Source organism: Cololabis saira, chromosome 12 (genome assembly GCF_033807715.1).
Source record: "Cololabis saira isolate AMF1-May2022 chromosome 12, fColSai1.1, whole genome shotgun sequence".
In the NCBI taxonomy this organism is placed as follows: Eukaryota; Metazoa; Chordata; class Actinopteri; order Beloniformes; family Belonidae; genus Cololabis; species Cololabis saira.
The window spans coordinates 27,966,252-27,977,221 of record NC_084598.1 but is presented as its reverse complement, the minus strand read 5'-3'; positions in this window follow the sequence as shown (position 1 = coordinate 27,977,221).

The following is a 10,970-nucleotide window of genomic DNA, read 5'->3' as shown; positions in this document are numbered from 1 at the left end:
TGTTGATATTTATAAGGGAAAAAACGGAAAAAAAAAAAAACGAAAAAAAATAAATAATTTGAAAAAAAAAATATTTTTTTTGAAAAAAAAACAAAAAACGCCCATAGCGCGAGGCCCCTTGGGGCGCGAGGCCCCTTGGGGCGCAAGGCCCCGTGCGGTCGCACGGTTCGCACACCCCTTGCGGCGGCCCTGCTCAAATGTCCTGGACTTGGGTCCTGCATTTCCTAACCTGTGACAGTTCATATCTACTACCCCCCCCCTCCAAAAATAACAACTGGGAATCACCACACTTCCAGGGCCCATGGGAGATATAATTAAGACATGGGTCCAACATACCTGGAAAACTTCTTGAAGGATAGATATAGAAGACATGAGAAATATCAGAAATATCAATATCACCTCACAATTTCTGAACTTCCCATATGAGCTTATATAGTATAGTCATTTCCCAAAGTGTATGACCATAGGTGATGGCGAGTGCCTGTGGATGAACTCCCTCTTTTCCAGTATAGGGGATGCTGCAGATACATTGACTACATTACTGTGGAAGCTGGACAGAAGATCTTACTCCCTCTTTTCCCACCACTTATAAACAAATGGACAGGATACATAAAATCCTCTACCTGGGTACATTTTTGTAATTCATGTGAAGGCAACATGGTATACTTTTTGAAGCAATGAACAAACCTATAAGGAACTCATATCAATGAAACCACAATTATATTATACATGAGCTAATTTTAGATACTGTATACCAAGGATTGTAATTTGTACTGATTACAGTTTGAATCATGTCTGTCCTTGAGTGTGTTCCGAAATGCATTGATGAGTACCGTTCTAAGGAGACTATTTTTATACTCAGGCAGGTAAGTCGAGTACATTTGAATACGCACGTGGAACTGCAATGAGTGAATAAATCTAGTATTGTTTTATTCTTTCTCGTTAAGAAATCCTCTGCCAGGATCAAAACCAGCAATGAAACTGAGCGTGCTAACAATGATACGATTGTCTCTCTTTAAGTCTCTTTGGGTATGAGTGCATTTTTAAAACCATGCGTGAGCCAAAAAGCTCCTGGCAGCATGTATAATTCAGCACATCACTGGTGCAAGTCAGTTCAGGATTCGCCTGTTGTGCATACACGTGTGAGTCCACTGAGCAGGATAAAGGTTCTGTGAAAATAAATCCCATGATGCATTCGTCTCAGCACTCTGTCACTTCCTGTGATGAGGAGGAGCCGGGTTGAGGCTTCCTGTTGGCTGAAGGTTATATATACGGTTAAAAGGCACAATTCCTCTTTTTCTGCATGACCTTTTAATTATTGATTCTCAAACCACTTGATATCATCTGTCCTCTCATCTCAACCCCCGATTCCTCTTCGTGCTATCATCACTCCATGTCTCATTATCTTTTTATCTTTATTGCTCATCTTCCTCTAACTCAAAATCTCTCAGAGCAGCCTTAGCGTGCAAACAAATCTATGCAGGCATGTACTTTTTCTCAACTTTCCTCTCCCCCCCTCCGCCCGACGTCTCCATATTAAAATGTGTAGCTGCAGGCCGATCGCTGCAGTGTCAGCAGGGGGGGAATGAGGAAGGTAATTCATACTTGACTGTTGCCCGGGTTGGAGGTGAGCGCGTACACTTCTTCCCTTATGAGACAACCAGAAATGAGCCCAATGGAAAAACTCGGCTCCATCATCTGGCAATAACAACAGGATCAGACAATCTCATTACACACTCCAAGCACATTGTGTTGCTGTGACTGTATAACTGGAGCTCATAATAACATCAATTGAAAATCTCTATCTGCATCACCACCCTCAGTTAAAGGTGTGAATGAATTATATTATTTATTCCAAATCACACGTTGCTCTGCGGAGGTGGGGGCGCAGCCCTCTTGGTGAGATGAAGAAGGCTCTGTTTAGGGCACTTGATGGAAAGCCCTCGACATGCTTCCACCCCCGGGGAGGATTGGCTGTATTTTCTGTAGCGGCCCACCCCAGCTCCCTCAGACAGTTCTGTACATACTGTAGGCTGTCACAGCTCTCGATCCAGATCTTTTACTAAACATACAAGAACGCATACACAAATAAACCCACAGCAACATTCCCAGTGACAAGTGCACAAACACACCGACAAAAATAATATGTGTGCATACAGAGCCACAGGCATGCAGTCATTTCTCAGGCGGATGAAAAGCCTCTGTGAAACATTTTGGCATGTACCTGCGCTGATTTTCCACCATCGGAAAAACTACTCACGCTAGAACTGCAGTTCAAAACACCTAAATTGGATTTAAACGACTCAGCACGTATCGATAATTTGCATATATGCTGGCACACAGAAGGAAACACATTAGTAGGCACATTTTTATTTATAACACCCACAGCCTAACCTCTAACCTCCGTCCTGTGCATAACCCCAATGCTAACCTTAACCCTAAAAAAAGCTGCTTCATGACAGGAGGTGGGGTATGATGCCCCCTTTTTGACAGATGTGTGTTGTAATGCAAACAAACAAGTCCTTGTGTCTGTCAGGCCACAGCCGAACTACAGATATTGCTCAAAATAGGCTTTTATGTAAACCACCCCCCCTCCGAAAGGGGCTCTTCAGCCCAAACTTCATCCCACTGGATAATTCTGTCCCGTGTCTTCTGAGAATGTGTCACAGGATAAGACAATCCAGAGACAGCTGTACACTTATTTTAAGTGGAGGGCTCTGGGATTCGGGTGTCAGAGAGAAAGCTGAGAGCCAGCGGACATTAAATCCGATGAAAAAGCACTGGGCTGCTGTCGCAGGGCAGGATGCAACCTCTTTTGTAGTATTCTCAAGGGCCTACGAGAAGGTCAGGACCTGATCTTAAGGCAGAGGGAGAATGGGCATTCAACTCATGATTCACTCCAACATTTTTATCCACCGTTGCCCTGGCAACAGCACCTGCATTCAGATGAAAGTGCACAAAATGACACCATCACTCAGAGATGAGACCATAAAAACACACACTAGCACCGTTTTGTATGCATTTATAAGTCCTGTAATCAATCAGTGGGTAAAATAGAAACCAGTTACTGATGTCAGCATCGTCATTATGCAGTGCTGGCATGGTCTATTAGAGCTGCCTCTATCCCAGTTGTCAATTACAGTGTTGCATAAGCCCCAGTTGGTTCATTATAGTGCATCAGCATCTGGCTATTGATGATCTGAAATGCTTCTCTTCCCCTCATGCAAGTAAAGCTTTTGGGAATTAGTATTGACACATGCATTTGCAAAATACCAACGTGGAGGTCACACAGGGCATCATGTGGAGCAGCTGCAGTGACCGTCCTTCAGCCGGAGGGTCGAGATGCTGTTAAAGAAATTGGAGAGGAAAACACAAGAGGCAAAAAACTGCTTTTACCTGTATCTTATCCATAGACATGACTGTTTTGCTGGCGTAAAAGAAGTAGCCACCATTACAGAGAAAGGTACTGATGTTTTTTATGATAATTCTTCTCTGCAGATGCTGCTATCTGCGGAAAGATTGGTTTCTCTTTGCCAGTGTATTTCCCTCACAGTCACTGCAAGTTTCTGAGAGTTACAGCGGTACAAAGGAAAATATAATCAACCAGGTGTCTTGCTTGTCTTATTAGTCTGTTTAAGAAGGAAGCTCAACACCATGTGATTTCAGAGATAATCATGGATAGCATTACTACTTAAATTCCTCCCAGGGGGATTTGACGCCTGAGCAAGGTCAGAAACATTTCCTCAGCCTGCAGTGGTGTCTGGTCAGTCTGCACAAGAGCAATGTCAGAGCAGGCGTCAGTACCCACAGGCTGCCAGCAGACTGTCGTAGTGGTAGTGATGGATGTCTGCGTCGCCAGATCTTGCTGAGAATGCTAAGTCATTCAGCCATTCCCCAATATTCAGCAGGATGCTTCACCGCTCTAATTATTTAACTGGTGTCGGAGTCCACGAACAGGTCAGCCCCCGCCCGGTGTGTCGTGCTTCCTCCTGCTTCTGGATGATGCTGCTTCTGGGTTTTGTCAGATGTAGGATTTCAGTCAACAGTTAATGTGTTTTATATCTTTAAGTAGTGAAAATGAATCATACAAACTCACTGAGGTTCATTTCTATTAAGGAGTTCATGTTTTGCAGAGTCTATCATCCACTGAGAGGATGGCAGAGTAATAAATACAGCTTTGAACTTGAGAGCTCAGAGTCTGTTTCATCAATCAATGCCGGAGACGCTGCTGGCTGTGCATCCCTCTTTCTCCTCCCCACCCTCATCAGGAGGGAATTTTATTACTTTAAGGTCCAGGTTTTTGAGATTCCTCCCACACTGAGGGAATTAAAATGAGAAAGGAAGTTTGGAGAATCTCATCCAGTGCCTATCTTTTAAAGTTTAATCTTAAATTGCTCAAAAAGGAAACAAAACTGAATATATAAAGCCGTCTTAAGACAACCACTGTGAATTCGTTTAAGGTCTCTTCTGCCGCAGCTGACTGCAGGAAGTGTGTTATTGTTGAAGTTGGATCTTTTTCCAAACACCATCTAAATTTATGCCGGTCCTGCAGCAACAGTATTCACTCATGTTTATTTCTGTCAACACGATGCATACTGCTGGCTCGCTGGCACTCCCGCAGTCTGAATTAGAGGCGTGAGTTGATATTTAAAGGCTCGAGAGTACGTTTGTGTAATTACATTTAGAACATTCGATCTGTATATATTTGCATTTGCCCACAACAATGATATTGATTTTAAATACGCGCATATCCATTCGGCATCGGACATGCAGGTAAATCACATAAGTTATCAATCGTGAAGGTTAAAAGGGTCAAAAATGTAACATATGCTATGACATTTTCCCCAACAAGAGGCACTTGTGAATTCCTCCCACAACTCTTCACGTTTCACATGCAAAGGCCAGAGATGACATCTCCATATATCTTGCCTACGCAGGGTTACATTTACATGAAATATATCTCACTCAGAGGAAGTGTTGGAGTGGGAATCCTGGAGGTGGACAGGTAAGTTAATCCTGGATGTAGATTGTGGAAATAAGCTTCTGTCAAAACAATATCACAGCTAGAAAAAGCTTGAGCAGATGGCAGAAGCTGGTGCGCTTCCAAGGGCAGCAACGCATCACGCACTTATAGGTGGAAAACCGTGCGGCGGCAACACATCTTTTTTAGGGATAAAAAAGTTACATCTAAATCAGAAAGACAAAGAATCAAATCTGGCATTAAAGTGAAAATATATGTGTGAAGAATATATATGAATTGTAAAAAGTAGTGGTGATAATAAGTTCCTCTGTCGCAGTTCGTGCAGCCAAATCATCTAAAAATACAGCAGATGCTTCCTGTGTTTCTTGACCTTTTAAAGCCCTCTGAGTTGTCAGGCTGGAAATTCATGCTGGTCAGACAAATATTGCTGGGATGATTCATGAGTCCATGTGGCGTCATCAAGTGAAAAGCTAAATGATGACATTAACTGCACAGGAATATCCCACTGATGGAGTCTAGACGTTCACACTGGTGGAGTAATTTTGCAACACCTCATACATAAAAAGTGAAACCGCTGGGACAAGTTGATACATAATATTTAGGACAAAAGCTTTTTTCCCACCTGGTAAGGGAAGAGGAGTTAAATATTATGCTTTTTGTTTGATTATAAAACACATTGGTCAACTTTGTTCTTTTTAATTGTGCTATATAAATGTATTTGACCTCCGACCTAGATGTGCTTTTCAGCTGTTATTATTTACTAAGAAGGGACTTTAAAGCGAACTACTGATGTTGTAGCGACGAGCGCGCATCTGCACCGTTTAAACTAAGAGAAAGACAAGAAAGCAAACTCAAATTACACACATCACAGAATTTCAACCTTTCCATTGATCTATAATGGGGCTCTTCAAGTCCGGCCCTCAGGGGCCACTGCCCTGCATGTTTTAGACGTGTCCTTGCCGCAACTCATCTGATTCAAATTGATTGATCATCATCAGCTTTATGGATCACGTAGCCAGTGTTGGTCTTAAAATAAACATGATCTTTCAAGCAACAACACAATTTCTCAGTTTTTTACATTGATATGCTGTCTTTATACTATTTGAAATAGTGTATAAAATGTAGGGCCTTTACAATATAGCTGATGATAGCTTTGTTTTTACACATAATCCTTTTTTAACAAATAGGGTTGTTTTTTTCATACCGTAGTTACTTGATGGATGATAAGGACCGTTTTTCTCTTTCTTTTTTGACCTGAAAAAAAAATATCTGTGGTAAGAAAACTCTGGAGCAGGGAGGGTTTTTTAAACCCCAGATCTTCATTCAGTCACCGCAGGTCTTATATAACGATATAGTCAATGACAAGGACAAATAATAGTTATGTCGTATGTCTGAATGAGTTAAATCAGCCACAACTGACTTCTCTGTACAGATTGATATATCAGCAATAATAGTTTTAAATGACAAAGACTGTTTTAATGTTCATCAAACTCTTTTGCTTTAATACGTTCTATGTTTTGTTTTATCTCATTATATTGAAAATACAAATGCAACTAAAGTTTGGAATCCAGGACATATTTTGTGACCAAGCATATTCAGATTGCTATTTTTACTTTAAGTTAAAGATCTAAAGAGTTTTTCCACCGTTTTTCTCCCCTGAAGAGAACATCAACCATCAGATAAGTTCAGCATGGTTTAGAAATGTGGGACACATCTTCGCAGTGTCCCCAGAGACAAAACAACGCAGCTTTCAGTTGGTATGCAGCACCAGTCCCAGAAAAATGTAAGCAAAATCCAGCTTTTTTGTGCGTGTAATTTATTTATAAATCTGCCCAATTCCACCGTAGTATTTTACCAATCTGAGCTGTAATCTTTAAAACATACGTCTGGTTTGAAGTCCTGTTTTTTTTCTGCACGGGCAAAAGACTGATCTAGACTGTTTAGAGCATCTATTGTACAAAAGAGGTTGCATTTCCTCTGTGAAGAAGGCTTCAGATGCTGCAAGCTGAAGTAACTGAGAGAAAATCTCATATATTAGTCATGAGGCGTGGAGTGTAGCAGTGTGTGTGTTTGTGTGTGCGTGCACAGCTCTGTGTGGGGTTCTGAGTGATTGTGCAGTGCTGCATTATTGCACATTCACTCTTTGGCCTGGATGCGTCTCCCTCCTCTTCCCCAGATTCATCCTGGCTTTGGTTGAATATGTTGAGTCAGAAGGTGGGAAGTAGAGACACCTCCCTCACTGCGGAGCTGCCTGCTCCATTACTTTGAAGATGAAAGGTGGAGCTGATCACATTCATTTCATCCCTCCGCTCGTGTTGGGGGGCGGACATGTTTTAGTCAGGAGAGTCAGGTGGCCTCAGTTCTTTCGCTCTAACATGACATTTGGGATCCTCTGCAATTATACCGACTTCAGTTTCTGTGAGGACATTAGAAAAAGAAGCAGTCAGGAGTCCAAATGTTTACACTCCAACAAAATTATCAGCAAAGAACGGGTCAATTCGTTTCCTTTATCTTTGTTACTTTGGAGCAGTCTACGGAAGAGTATTAGGGCCAGACAGGAGAAAAATAAAAATGATATTTTAGAGGAGGAAGATTTTTCTTTTCATTATGCACTTCGAGAGAAAAGTCGAAATGTCGAGAAAAAAGTTGAAATGTCGAGATTAATGTTGAAGTACAATTTCGTAAAAAAGTCGAAATGTTGAGAAAAAAGTCAATATGTCGAGAATAATGTTGAAGTACAATTTCGAGAAAAAAGTTGAAATGTCAAGAATAATGGTGAAGTACTATTTCGACTTTATTCACCAAAATTTCGACTTTATTCTCGAAATTTTGACTTTATTCACGAAATTTCGACTTTATTCTTGAAATTGTATTTCAATATTAATCTCGAAATTTCGACATTATTCACGAAATTTCGACTTTATTCTCGAAATTTCGACTTTATTCTTAAAATTGTATTTCAACATTAATCTCGAAATTTCGACTTTATTCACGAAATTTCCACTTTATTCTCAAAATTTTGACTTTTTTTCTCGAAATTGTACTTCAACATTAATCTCGAAATTTCTACTTTATTCACGAAATTTCCACTTTATTCTCTGCATAATGAAAAAAAATCTTCCTCCTCTAAGATATAATTTTTATTTTTCTCCTGCCTGGCCCTAATACTCTTCCCTAGCAGTCTAATAATAAGGAAATGAAGTACATCAATTTTGAAGTGACAAATGCTTTAGTTTTCTCCATCACAGATTTTCCAAGTGAAATAGGTGGTAACTACATCATGCATGATGATGCAGGTCCCCTTCTATTTCTAGGAACGGAGCTGCTACAATCAGCTACCAGGACACACACACACACACACACACACACACACACACACACACACACACACACACACACACACACACACACACACACACACACACACACACACACACACACACACACACTGTTGCATAACGTGACACGATGGTGCTGATGGCAGTTATCAGCTGGCTGTGCACTGACCGGCTGCTGGCGGCTGAGCTCTGTCTGACATCAGATGAACGCAGCAGCGTCGAGCCTCACGTGTACAGTGAGCGAGGGAGCTTATGTTGTCAGAGGGGGAGATGTGCTGCTCTCACATGCTGAACTCTGCTGCACGCCAGCCGGCGGCAGACGCTCATGTCTAACGAAGGCTGGGCGCCGCTGTTCTTCTGGTTACTGAGGGCTTGTGTGAAAGGTAATGAATGTCAAAAATCCTGGTGGGGGCTGTCAGAAATCTGCACTGTCATGTAGTAAAAAAAAAAAAAAGTATTATTAGCCCCTCTCAAGAGATTTTGGCCTTTCCATCAAACCCAAACAATGAATCAGCATGGCTTAAAGCGACACGAGCAGGGCTGGTATTACTCAGCACTTTATTGAGATATAGAGAATCTTTTGAAGTTTTTGATGAGAAGCCAAAAATAAAGAATAGAAATAAAGAAACCAGCCTGTAATTCAGACAGGAGATAGTGGATGCTCGTCTGAGCAGGAAGGCTACAGCACATGCACATTGTAATGTACTGTTAAACAAATTCTGTTAAATACAATCATGGATGTGGACAAAAGTGAAATATTTCCAAACCTTTAAAGGTGAAAATTGTGAGAGAGTGTAGGAGAGATTAAGAGCAATTGTGGCTATGTGCAAAGATTAATAAATTAAAGTGAATTATTGTACAAGGTTACAGCATGAAGTAGGAAAGATTTCCTGTATTTGTCCGTTTTTTTTAATGAAAACCTGTCCAAGGACAAGACAAGTGAAAGTCCAGTCTCAGTGGCCTACTCAGAAACCCACACCAGTCGGATGAGGAATCTTTGGAGGATGTTCAAGGTTAAAGTCCAGGTTTGAAAACCACACAATCTGACCGAGCTGAAACAGTTTTGCAATGGAAGACTGGCAAACGAATGTTGGAGACACGTGCATGTTTTGGAACAACCATGACAGATTATCCACAGTTGTAAGTGAGTAAGTTACTTTTTTTTCCATACATATCCTACCTGTTTTTGCATTGTATTTTATCTCATACTGCACTATTTTCTTCTTCTGCATATACTGTTTATATTTTTTAATGATATATTTTGTACTTTTTTAAAATCCTTTTTCTCGCTATGTGTATGCATGTGTGTGTTGTGTGTACTGCTGCTGCTCAATGTGAATTTTCCCACTGAGGGATGAATAAAGGACTATCTAATCTGATCTAAAGGTTATTAATTATTGATTATCAGAGTTATTAACTTTGACCGTGGCTTATTGGGTCTTTTATCCCTCGTTTCAACTGAACATATCAGTTAGAAATCTTAATTTGGTTTCATGGAGATTTGTGACTGTTCTTTGGGATCCAAGTGTACAAAAACCTCTTGGTGAAGGTCGTTGCCATGGAAATGTTCATGATTTTGTAAAGGGGGCTTAAAAGTTTGACCTTTATTATTTAAAAATAATTTCAGCTTCTTTCTCATCAATAGTTTCCTTAAACAGGGAACTCTAAGTGTTACACCAGCAGGGTTAAAGCAAAACACAGTAAAGACTAACACTAGTTTTAAAGGTGACCTATTATGAAAAACACGTTTTTTCTTGTTTTAACATATATAAAGTGGTCTCCCCTCACCCTGCCAGCACAGGGGAGACAAAATACCATGAATTTCTGCAAGCTCTCTGACCCCCGCCGGACTGAGTCCCCAGTGTCACGTGGCCTTTTTTTGAGCCATTCTGAATCTGCGCCTAGGGTGACGTCACCATAGGCGCTCATTTCCATAGGTTCAGCCTCCGCTGCTGAAACCACGCCCACAACCAGCTCTCTGGCTCTGGCTGGAGCGGTACATCCTTCAGCCAGTCGGACGCGGCGCTGGATCCAGGTTAAATCATGCAGGTTCCCGGGTGATTTGGGAGCTGGGTCCTCGGGGGTCTGTCCCAGGCTGGACCAGCTTCACCCTTCGAGATTTTCAGCGAAATCTGTCGGTTTGATCCCCGATAACGGGCGATGCGCCGCGGATGCGCTCCGGAGCGGATCTGTGCGCCCGCCGTGGGGTTGCGGCGCCCGTCGCGCAGCATCCGCCGGGCAGATCCGGCTGAAATTCCGCTGGTCGGTCCCCGGGAGTCCCTGCTACCAGTCCAGGCGGGTTCCTGCGGTCCCGGCCGGTGGGAACCGGTCATATTTCCCGGTTAAAGCCGCGGTGATGCGCGCTGATCCAGCAGCGCTGCTCCCGGGCACCTGGCTTGGCTCCGCGGCCAGCGTTCAGACTCCGCCGGGCAGATCCGGCTTAAATAGTGCATAAATGTTATTTATATACAACTCATATTTTATTTTTTTAACAATAAAGTTGCCATTTGTGAAAATTCAGTGTTGTATTTATTTACAGGCTCGGGCTGCTCTGGCGGAGCAGGTTTATTCTCCTCCCCTGCTACACGTCATTCAGGGAGCCAATCAGCACAGAGCCTCATTATCATACCCCCCCCTTCCCTAAAAATGAG